The 11,911-nt window shown below is 35.0% G+C and overlaps 1 long non-coding RNA gene across 1 annotated transcript; it reads right to left on the reverse strand.

Annotated features, from left to right (window-relative positions):
• Window positions 1–7,715: 7,715 nt before the first annotated feature.
• Window positions 7,716–11,009, reverse strand: LOC144956889 (uncharacterized). Its single transcript, XR_013642033.1, has 2 exons — window positions 10,755–11,009; window positions 7,716–7,867 (listed from the first exon to the last, which is right to left on the reverse strand). It is a non-coding gene; the product is annotated as an uncharacterized LOC144956889 (long non-coding RNA).
• Window positions 11,010–11,911: the final 902 nt, after the last annotated feature.

Below are 11,911 nucleotides of genomic sequence, written 5' to 3' on the forward strand. Positions count from 1 at the left end.
TGAAGACACAGCGTCACTCCCTGCTCAGAGTATGAGGTCAAAGTACCCCATCCAATAACAATAATTTTAAATTATGTCTTTTCCGTCACGACATCATAAGACATCTTCGCCTAGGCATTCCGCGAAGGAATATAAAGAACTCATCAAACATGATTTCTGATGTCAACAGGAATCACCCATGTTGTCCAAGTGAGCAAATTAGGGGTTAATAATCTTGCTCAAGGAAAAAGACGAAAGTGCCTGAAGCGGAACTCCGACCCGGGTCCTTCTGGGTCGTAGTGCAATGCCTTAACCACCCCCCCCCCCCCCCACTCCCCATGATAATAATAATAATTAGCGAGGAAAAGTCAACAGATTTGAAGTATCTGCGTTGAAAATTGGCCATTTTGTCAATGGAAGACATAGGTCTGGGGTGCATCGTCACCTAGAGACTGAAATAGGGTTTTATGGTATAATTCTGGTGCTTTCCCTATTTGTAGGATTATTAATCAATCAAGGATTTTCATAGAAACTAGCAAATGACTTCATGAAATAGGGATAGGTTTTGTGACGATACCAACTTAATTATTGGGTTGCTTAATGCTGAAAACAGATCAGAAGAGTAGAACATAATTTACCTTATGTGACAATATTCGTGCTAGGCTTGGTAATGGCTTTAGTATGTATTGTGAAATATCATTATTAATTTAAAAACATTGAGGTAAACTTAGACTATCTCTCTCTCTCTCTCTCCTCTCTCCTCTCTCTCTCTCTCTCCTCTCTCTCCCCCCCCCTCCCTCTCTCTCATATATATATATATATAATATATATATATATATATATATATATATATGTATATATATATATATATATATATATATATATATGTATATATATATATATATATATATATATATATATATATATATATATATATATAATATATTGATTTGTTCCCTTTATGGAGGCGTGCAGAAAAATTGTTCTTTTTATATTTTATTATTTTTTTTGTTAGAAAACAAAAGACTTTTTTTATACAAAGGTAGGACTGAAAACATTGTGAAGTTAAAGACACATGGATTACATTTTAAAAATCGGGTTTCTTTATACATTAAATAATGATAATATCAATGATACCTAACAGTAACGGTGTTTATATTAATTCTAGAGAATATTATTATTAATAATAATAATTGTTGGGCAACTTCATGTGCAGTTTTATTCCTCTTTTTAATTGTATTCAGAAGTCGATTTCGACAATTTTTAGTTGACATCTCTGTTGTCCTCTGATTGTTTGTTGTTTCTCCTTCCTCTTTTAAATATGCATATATATTCTTTGCTTGTTTATTCTAATAATTGATTTTTGCTCTTTCTTTCAAGACTTATATAAATACAAATGTACAAAATTAACCCATAATATGTCGATTCTGGCATTTTACTCATTTGATCAGTCTTATTGTATAATATGGTGGGGTAAAACATAGCATTTTCCTGGAGGGACAGAATAACATTAAAATTGTCCTTTATGAATACCATGTTCCTTTTTATCAAATACAATAAAAACAGTTTTTGTGTACGTCAATGCACCATCGGGGGTCCCGATAACTCAGTTGGTAGAGCACTCGCTTCATACGCGAAGGGACCGTGATTGATCCCGGGCAATATCCACGAAACGTGCTCAAAGCGCTTTACAAAGCATCCCTAACCAACAGCAACACATAAAATGTAGAGCAAGACACGAAGACTGTTAGGTGATATTACAATTTTTTCCCGATCAAACAGCTCTGTTCACCTCCAGGTACTCATTTTACACCTGAGTATGGTGAGAAATGTGATTAAAAAGCCTTTTCCATTGACTCAACTAAGCGCCCATCGAGGCTCAAAAAAAGGACCTTCTGATCCAAGAGCGAGTGCCATAGTCATACCACAAGAGCACATAGCCATAAAAATATGCGGGGCGAAGTAGCCGAGTGGTTAAGGCATTGCACTGTGCCCCGGAAGGTCCCGGTTTGACGCCCGCTCCAGGCCTCGATTTTTTTCCTTGGGCAATATAAATAACCCCCAATTTGCTCACTTGGACAACATGTGTGATTCCTGTTGACATCAGACATCTTGTTTGATGAATTATCTATATTCCTTCGTGGAATGCCTAGGCGACGATGCCTTATGATGCCGTGGCGGAAGAGCATAATTGTATTTATATATATATATATATATATATATATATATATATATATATATATATATATATATATATATATATATATATTATATATACGAGGGTTGATCAAATATGAATTGCCTTGACTATCAATATTAATAGGAATCATTCGATTTGCATGGAATTATCAGTAAAAAGTTTTCAATTTCTCATCATAAGATTAAATCCAAAATATTGGAAACCTCCAATATTCACTGTTCACGTTGATGAGCATTGAAGCATACCTACTAGAAACTCAACTCTGTCCAAGGGAAGCTCTAACGCATAAAAGAGGAAAGAAAAGGAACTGTGTATTCAGTCCACCGGAAATAACAATATTTTAAAAGGACCAAATATCGTCGATACTTACCTTAGTCAATACTGGCGACATTGATGCTTAGCCTATTGTAGGTTAGGCATCATCATAAATGGACAGGCATAAAATTTATACCAATTTGACGGCTTAATAATATCATTTACAGCGTTTTATTTACTCTCGGAAAGTCTTGATTGAGAGTTGCTCGAAATCGGCGCCCGAGTTTCTTACAGTGGCTGCCAGACCAATTTCACCAAAATTACTACACAGAGAATAATGCTTCTATAATTAATTTTAAATTGACATTTATATCTATTTTTAATTTTTCCGAGTCCGTTAGAATTTTTGTGATTATCAAAACCGATGATTTTTCCAAGGAGATCAGAGTTTTAGTAGTGTTTGCCCAAGTAAGGTTCAATTTGGTCACTTTTCACACCGATCACTGGTCTCGACCACGCCTGTACCCCCCTCCCCCCCCTGCCCCGGGCAGTATTGACTTTGTCTTCTTCAAACATCCTTTTCTTTCTAAATCATCCCTTGTCCTTTGTCTTGTAGGGCTAGTCTATTGTTCATTGTCTATCATGTCTTGTAAAACTAGGATATTTTTACTGGTATCCTACTTCTTCCATTCTACTAGCCCTAAAATGACCTCAATGAAATCAATAAGCGCCATCAAACCTTTAAAAACAATAGGGTCCTTAAAAGAACATAGAGTCATCTTCCTTAACATATATATCTATTTTTAATGTTTCCGAGTCCGTTAGGGTTTTTGTCATTATCAAAACCGATGATTTTTCCAAGGAGATCAAAGTTTTAGTATTGTTTGCCCAAGTAAGGTTCTATTTGGTCACCTTTCACATCGATCACTGACCTCGAGCACGCCTGTGTTTTTGAATGGTATTGGTATCCCATTTCTTCCTTTCCACTAGCCCTATCTATCTTTCTCTCTATCTCTAAGCTCTCCCATCTCCCTCTCTCTCTCTCTCTCTTTCTCTCTCTCTCTCTCTCTGACGCTCCTTCAAACATATTCAAGACCCTTTAACTATAAAGTTGTTCTCTTAACTTTTTGTATTCTTTTTTCTTTTTTTTTGTGTGTGTTTTTTTGTTTTGTTTGTTCGTTTTTGTTTCGTTTTTCCCCTGAGTCATATTGTTCCGTACAAGGAATGCACAAGGCAATCAATTTTGACGTCTCACTGTGTTCTGATTTAAAATAATAATATTGAAAGTGAGTAAAAGTAAATCAATAAAACTTCTCAAGTCACCAGGAATGGTGTCAACGTGTTGAAGTTGAAAATTAAGAATTTTTTTTACTGGTATCCCATTTCTTCCTATCTACTAGCCCTATCTATATATCGATCTATATCTGTAATCTCTCCCACCCCCCACACTCTCGCTCTATCTCTATCTCTCTCTCTCTCTCTCTCTCTCTCTCTCTCTCTCTCTCTCTCTCTCTCTCTCTCTCTCTCTCTCTCTCTCTGACGATCCCTCAAACATATTCAATAGCCTATAACTATAAAGTTAACATTTTTTTTGTTTTGTTTCTTTTTTGTTTTTTATTTTGTTTGTTCGTTTTTGTTTCGTTTTTCTCCTGACTCATCTTGTTACGTACAAGGAATGCACATGGCAATAAATTTTGACGTCTCCTATGTTCTAAATAAAAATAATAGTATTAAAAGCGAGTGAAAGTAAATAAATAAAAAAATGTTAAATGTCGTTCAAATTTCTCAAGTCACCAGAAATGGTGTCAACGTGTTGAAGTTGAAAATTAAGAACTTTTTGCCAAGGGAGTACAAAAAAAAAAAAGAAAGAAAATATTATGCCGAGAAAGGAGCTCGAACACCTAACTCACCCCACCTCGGTTACACTTATGCTGTGCAAAAACAGCCGGCCACCTTGCTTTCTCGCGCTCGGTCAAACAGTTTAGTCCGTATAATTATAATCTTTTCCGGTGGACTGAATACATAGCTGTGTATTCATTCCACTGGTGGACTGAAAACACAGCTGTGTATTCAGTCCACTGGTGGACTGAAAACACAGTTCCGAAAGAAAATGCTGTTGTGAAATTCTTTTTAATGAGAAATAATTTTTTGACAGGTTGATGACAGTGGATAAAATGTGGCTCTGCCAAATACGATATGATTTGGAACAGGGAAGACATCATTTTGTTTTGTTAATTTCCAAAGAATGAAACAATTCCTGACTAGATTGAGTCCATACAAAACATCCAGGGAGTCTCCGACATGGAGTTCTGTCCATGCAGGACGATGCTCCGTGTTATCAAGTCACAGTGTCCACAGTAATAGCAGGTAATTGCAGGTTAGAAATCTTACATAGTGCTGCCAACTCTGGCCCATTTAAATGTGTAAAATGGAGATCCAGAATGAACAAGGTTTTGAAAACATATTTACACTCCAGAAAAATGATAATGACAGACCTGTCAACCCTTCACGTTCCAAAAGTGGAGTCAGAAAGTCAGAAAATGGGAATTTGAGACAATAAAATAGGAATTTATAACTGTTGGATTTGGATAATTCGCTATCAAAATTACCACAAGCTGTGCCACCAAACACAAAGATAGATTTTCTTGCACAGCTGGCAAACTGCATATCAAATGTGGTAGGTAATGGAATGGGGAAGGGGAGGGGAGAGGGGGGGGGTGCAAATAATTTTCCTATTTAGCACCCTTTTCGCTCGGTAAAAAAATATTCATCACCTTTTTATTTAATAACACATTCAATCATGAGCAAAATGTGTACAATGAGCAGAAATGTGAATGAATATGCATTTTTTACTCAAGGTTGGCACCACAGATTACCTAATCCTTCCAACTTACGGTACTCGATTTGGCCCCTTTGTTATGTTCCTTACATTGAAGAAAGACCAGAAAGAAAAATCGTTTTGAAGAAGAAATTAAAGTTATTAAGAGTTTCAGACCAAATCCAAGACCCTCTACAATGCAAGACTTTTCAAAGTCAAAGAGAGATGGGAGAAGTATTACCACTTTAGCTGATGACTATGTATGTAGAGAATATAAAAAGAGCGCGAGAAGCCTAGGTGGCCGGCTGTTTTTGCACAGCATAAGTGTAACCGAGGTGGGGTGAGTTAGGTGTTCGAGCTCCTTTCTCGGCATAATATTTTCTTTCTTTTTTTTTTTTTGTACTCCCTTGGCAAAAAGTTCTTAATTTTCAACTTCAACACGTTGACACCATTTCTGGTGACTTGAGAAATTTGAGCGACATTTAACATTTTTTTATTTATTTACTTTCACTCGCTTTTAATACTATTATTTTTATTTAGAACATAGGAGACGTCAAAATTTATTGCCATGTGCATTCCTTGTACGTAATATATTATAAAAACAAAAACCATGAAATAATAGTGCTCAACTTTAGGATAAAAGGAGCTATCTATAAACATTTGAAAGATAAATAAGATTGTTTGACTTCTACAACGTTGTTATCGAGTGTTGCTCTCATCAGGAAGTGGAAGTTAAAGTAGATTGCTGTGTTTTTCGTATTTTTCTAGATTCGTGTTTATGGAGGTTCGTAATTACATAAAAGGTGTTTGTTTCTATGTCTGCATGAGGATGTTAGTTCGTTTCTTCTGTTGAGTGTTGCTATGTTCGGTATAGTGATGATGAAGAATTTTTCTTCCAAGCAGAGGTTGCAAATCTTAGAAGAGAGGGAGTACGACTGTGCTCTGGAGATGATTTTCCATGTGATGCTGTGTTGTATGTTTTTTTCTTTGAGGTTCCAAATGTGTTCGCTTAGTGGAGTAGAATGTCGTTTGTGTATGTTTCTGAAGGAAGATTTATGCAGGTTGTATCTGGTTTTGAATGAACACTCGGTGAGGCCAATGTATGTTTCTTGTTTTGGTGTGTCTGGTCGTGTAACTGTGGCTTGATAAATTACGTTTTGAGTCAGGCAATTGCCGTTTAGTGGGCATGTTGCCTGAGTCCTGCAGTTGCATTTTTTCTCTAGGTTGTTGCTGGACTGAGCTGGCTGTGATAGTTTTCGGTTATTGTTGGAGGAAATAATGTTTTGTATGTTTGGCATGCAGGTGTATCATATTTTGATGGTGTTTTTGTCGTTGTTCGTTTTCTGTGTTTCTGTACCAGTTGATAACTTCAGCGGTGTTTCTCCATTGGTTGAATTCAGTTTCCTTGACGATTTTGGTGTTGGTTCTGTCTAAAATCTGTTTACTTATTTTTCCGATTTGTGATTTGCATGGGTTTATGAGACGGCATTGTACGTTATTACGAAAGTTTGGTTTATGGTCTTTGATAGTGATGAAGGCGTTAGATTTTGATGTGGTGTCTATTCTGTCACTTACCTGTAGGTTTTCGGCGATGCTTTTGTCTTCTGCTGTAATGTCAAGTGTCGTAGATGGTGTTTGTTTCTTGTACTCTGCTTGTATATTTTTGTCAAGTAGATGTGTGTATTCCTTAGGGGTGAGCTTGTAGAAATGTGTGGTTTTGTCAGCGGCGACGAAAACATTGGAATCTTGATGTACTGATCGCATGTATTGTTTTAGTTATATATATATATATATATATATATATTATATATATATATATATATATATATATATATATATATATATATATATATATATATATATCTTTAAACTGTCATTGTCTACCTGTTGTAAAGCTATGCCTGGCCATCTCGCCTCCTATTTAATGGCCACAGATGACATCACAAACCCATACTACAAACCCCCACCCTTATTTATTGTCTCTAATAAAGTGGTGACACACTACAGTACCACTTAAACTCCAACTCACTCATGATTTCTTCCATGATCAAATTCAATTATGATATTTTGTTAGACTGATTTCTTGAATTTAACAATTTTTGAGGACGATTACCCAAAGTTTGTTTCAATTAAAAAGTGACTTTTATAAAATTAATTCCGTTTCTTGGGAAATATTGCGATTAACAGAAAGTTACAGTTAACCTAGTTGCAAATATCCGGAGTGGACTTTATATATATATATATATATATATATATATATATATATATATATATATATATATATATATATATATATATATATATATATATACGGATATATTATATATAATAATAAAACGCAGCAAGGCTTGAGTCGGGGACATACAGGCCAGAGATCAAGTGTCCTCATAGTTGAAGAAGCCTATAAAGCCACCTTTAAGCATACACACAAAATGACAAGCACAGATATTGAGACACAAAGAATTGTTTTCATTTAATCATTTAATTCCGGAAAATGTTCATCAGTTGAGATATGTTTTCAAAAAAGTTTTAATTCTTAATTTCGAAAAAAAAAGATGTAGATCTATTGCTTTTCTGCATTTCAAATTGTTTAAATGTTGTCCTGCTCGAGTTAACTGAAAGAAAAGCATAGAAAGAATATTAGGGCGTAAAATTTATACAAACATGATTCTGTTTATAACGATGTTGATGATGATGAGTTATGATTATGACAACAACTATAATATAATAACCAATGATGGTGATGGTGGTGATGATGAAATCGATGATGACAATGATAATGAAAACAGGTGGTTTTTATATACCACCTTATACCGTATATCAACAAGCTCAACGCGCTTAACAGTAACGTGGCAACTTTCACTCAAACATGAAACATTAACAAAGCAGTATAATTCTACAGTGTTAAATATTAAGAAAAAACATTTTAAGATGTTTTTAAAGAGTTCTGCATCATTACTGTCTCTTATATATCTTGGAAGAGAGTTCCAGATAGGGAGTCTGAAATTCAAACGCATGTTCGCCAATTTTGCGAGTCTTTTTTGGCTTCACGAGTATTTGGTTATCAGACTTTGATCTCAGATTTCTGGATGGAGCGTGGAAATAAAGCATGTTATTAATGTATCCAGGACAATCAGAGTGCAGTGATTTTCAAACAATACTACAGATCTTATACGTTTCTCAACGGGAAGCCAGTGGAGTTCTCTTATCAAACCGATGCAGATTGATTTCTCCTCTTTCTATAAATAAGCCTGGCAGCATCGTTCTGGGCTATCTGAAGAGATTTCATTTAATCTTTATTTATAGAAGAGAGGAGAGAATTGAAATAATCTAGCTTTGACAGAATTAGAGAATTAACTAACACGGCAGAGATTTCTCTTGTAATGAGATGTCTAACACTACGTATTCTTCTCATTTCCATGTGCAATAACCTGACGATATGATTTACGTGGCTGGTAAAAGACAAATCTGAATTAATAAATACACCCAAATTTCGAACAACCTTAGCAGTTTCAATTACACAATTTCCTAAAACGATTGATTCACACACATTTTCAAGGATTGCTGGCCTAACAATAAATATTATTTCAGTCTTACTATTGTTAAGTTTTAGTCTGTTCAGTTCCATCCAAGTTTTCAATTTAACAAAGCAAGATTGGAAACGTTCAATTAAATTTTAGAGGAGGGTCAGATGATTTGATATTATTAATCAAAACAGTCTGTTGACGATTCGTTAAATGAGAGTTCAACATACATCAAATGTTCACCTCATTTTTGTCAGCATTTAAAATCAAATTATTTACTACCCTTAACAAGCGCCGTCTCGGTGCTATGGTTATTCCTATAAACTGATTGGAATTGCTCATATAGATTATGTAATTTTTGATGTAAATTTAATTGGTGAAGAAATGCTTGTTTCAGGATTCTTGAAATAAATTGAAGGTTTAAAACGGATCTGTAGTTTTGAAAGTATTTTTGATCTAAAGAGGGTTTCTTTAACCCTCTCCTTACCAGCCATTTTTAGAATTTTCCCCAAAACTTTATACTCACCAAACACAAAAACAGACATTTCTAACTCAAACAGAAAAGCAACACGGACGTTCTATACATAATATTGTTAGACAATATATGAGCTCTGTTACAGAATGTCAAGTTTTTGTAGCTATAGAAAAAAGAAATGAAATCTGGATGAGAAAAGTGACGGTTGCATCGTAACAAATGTGACGATTTTCCAATAGGTGGTAAGGAGAGGGTTAATAGTGGGGTAATCAGAGCTGTCTTAAAATAAGCGGGGGCGAAAGCAGTTTGCAGAGACTGATTAATTATTTCATTTATTGATGGAAAGAATGCAAGAATTTAAAAGCGATGTTGGAAGGGGGTCTGGCTCACTAGATTTATTTGGGGTCTTCATAATTAGATTCTTTATATTTTTTTTCCTGAGACTTGACTAAAAGAATATAATGATGATGATATTGTAATCAATGGCTGGTAGTATAGTATACCGTAGGTGTACCAGAAAGGTACCGACATGCCTGGTATGAACATAAGGACTATACTATGTGAATCCAAGATCAGCATCAGTAAAAAAATAACCGCAATAAATAAAAATTTAATAAATAATAATAATAATAATAATATAATAATAATAATAATAATAATAATAATAATAATAATAATAATAATAATAATAATAATGAAGAAGAAGAAGAAGAAGAAAGAAGGAAGAAGAAGAAAGAAGAAGAAGAAGAAGAAGAAGAAGAAGAATAATAATAATAATAATAATAATAATAATAATAATAATAATAATAATAATAATAATAATAATAATAATAATAATAATAATAATTAATAATAATAATAATAATGATAATAATAATAAGAATAATAATCTCCACTACTAAATACAGTTAGTGCACCAATAACAAGTAGAGCAAGAAATGCACCGATGAGGAGACACAACTCTGTTACTGGCCAAGTAAAATCATCATTTGCCAACTTTCTCTCACCGGACTCAGGTGTAAAATGAGTACCTAGCCTTTAGCAGCATTGTCTCTGTGCAAAAAAATTGTAATATCGCCTAACAGGCTTCATGTCTCGTCCTACATGTTAAGTGTTGCTTTTGGCCAGGGAACCCGTGTAAAGCCATTTGAAGACGCTTAGTGGATATTGCGCTATATAAAAGATCAATTCTTTAAAGCACTTCGAAGCTTCGCCATAAGCGCTATATAAATGTGCATTTAGTGTTGTTATTTATAATTTAATTCCTTTTATTCATTCCATAGGGGACATTTGTCTTTAGGGTCTATTCCAAGGAAAGACTGGAATAATTAGGCGTAAGCCGAAGTGCAGTGCCGCAAAATGAGCTAAGGCAAGGTGACTTGCTAAAGGCCACACAACGCAGCGGGTACTCGTACTCGGTACCTTTTGGATATGAAGGAAAGACCATGCTGTTGAGTCACGCAGCCCGATATATCTATTACTTTTTTTTCTTTTTAAACTTACCTTGTTGTACACAAGGGTGTGCAGTCTTGGATCCCACATTCTGTATAACATCTATTAGTCTGTGGAAACAAAATAGAACGACAGTTTAAAACTGGTCTACAATGACAACTAACAGCTTCTAAGTTTTGGCCACAAAATAGATATTAATCTGAAATAATATCAATGAAAATAACCACCACTTATCGAAAAATCTGAAACCTGAAATTCTTGGATAAATTGAGAGCCGTTTTTATTCATTGATATTCGAAGTGTTTGATTTTGTGTTGTATGGGTGTGTTTGAAGTGTTTGTGTAAGTATGGGTGAGTGTTGAGAGATAGAGAGTTAGAGAGAGAGAGAGAGAGAGAGAGAGAGAGAGAGAGAGAGAGTAAGAATGTGTGTGTGTGTGTGTGTGTGTGAGAGAGAGAGAGAGAGAGAGAGAGAGATTATATTGTCAAGTGTACTAACGTTCCCACCCAGGCACAAGCAAAGGAACATGCTATGAAGAATTCATTCAAATGTTAACAAAGCTATGGCTAGATTTAACTCACTCAATCCTAGAGATTTTTACTACTTTTCAAAATTGGGGAAAAATGTATTAAAAATGAGAATGTGCATATCTAGATATTTTTATTATAACAGTGAGATGGTACATAAGGAAAAAAAATAAGGAACTTAACATCTGACTCTTCACTCTCGGCTAAGGATCCCAAACAGGACAAGCAAAAACACAATGCAATTTTCGTGGTAGTGAAGATGTCGTAGTGGTTGTAGTAGTAGTGGTAGTGATGATGATGTGGTGGTGGTTGTGGTAGTGATGATGATGATGTGATGGTGATGGTTGTAGTAGTCGTGGAAGTGATGATGATGTGGTGGTGGTTGTTATAGCAGCAGTGGTAGTGATAATGTGGTTGGCATGGTAGTAGCAATGGTAGTGATGATAATGTGGTGGTGGTTGTAGTAGTAGTAGTAATGATGTGGTGGTGGTTGTAGTAGCAGTAATGATGTGTTGGTGGTGGTGGTGGTGGTGGTTGCTGTAGCTGTGGGGAGTGATGATGTGGTGGTGGTTATTGTTGTAGAAGTAGCAATGATGGTGTGGTGGTGGTGGTTGGAGTAGTAGTGGTGGTAGCAATGATGATGTGGTGGAGGTAGTTGTAGTATTCGTGGTAGTGATGATGTG

The sequence above is a fragment of the Berghia stephanieae genome, chromosome 11 (assembly GCF_034508935.2).
Source record: "Berghia stephanieae isolate SIO BIC M18660-M18661 chromosome 11, UCSD_Bste_1.3, whole genome shotgun sequence".
NCBI lineage: Eukaryota > Metazoa > Mollusca > Gastropoda > Nudibranchia > Aeolidiidae > Berghia > Berghia stephanieae.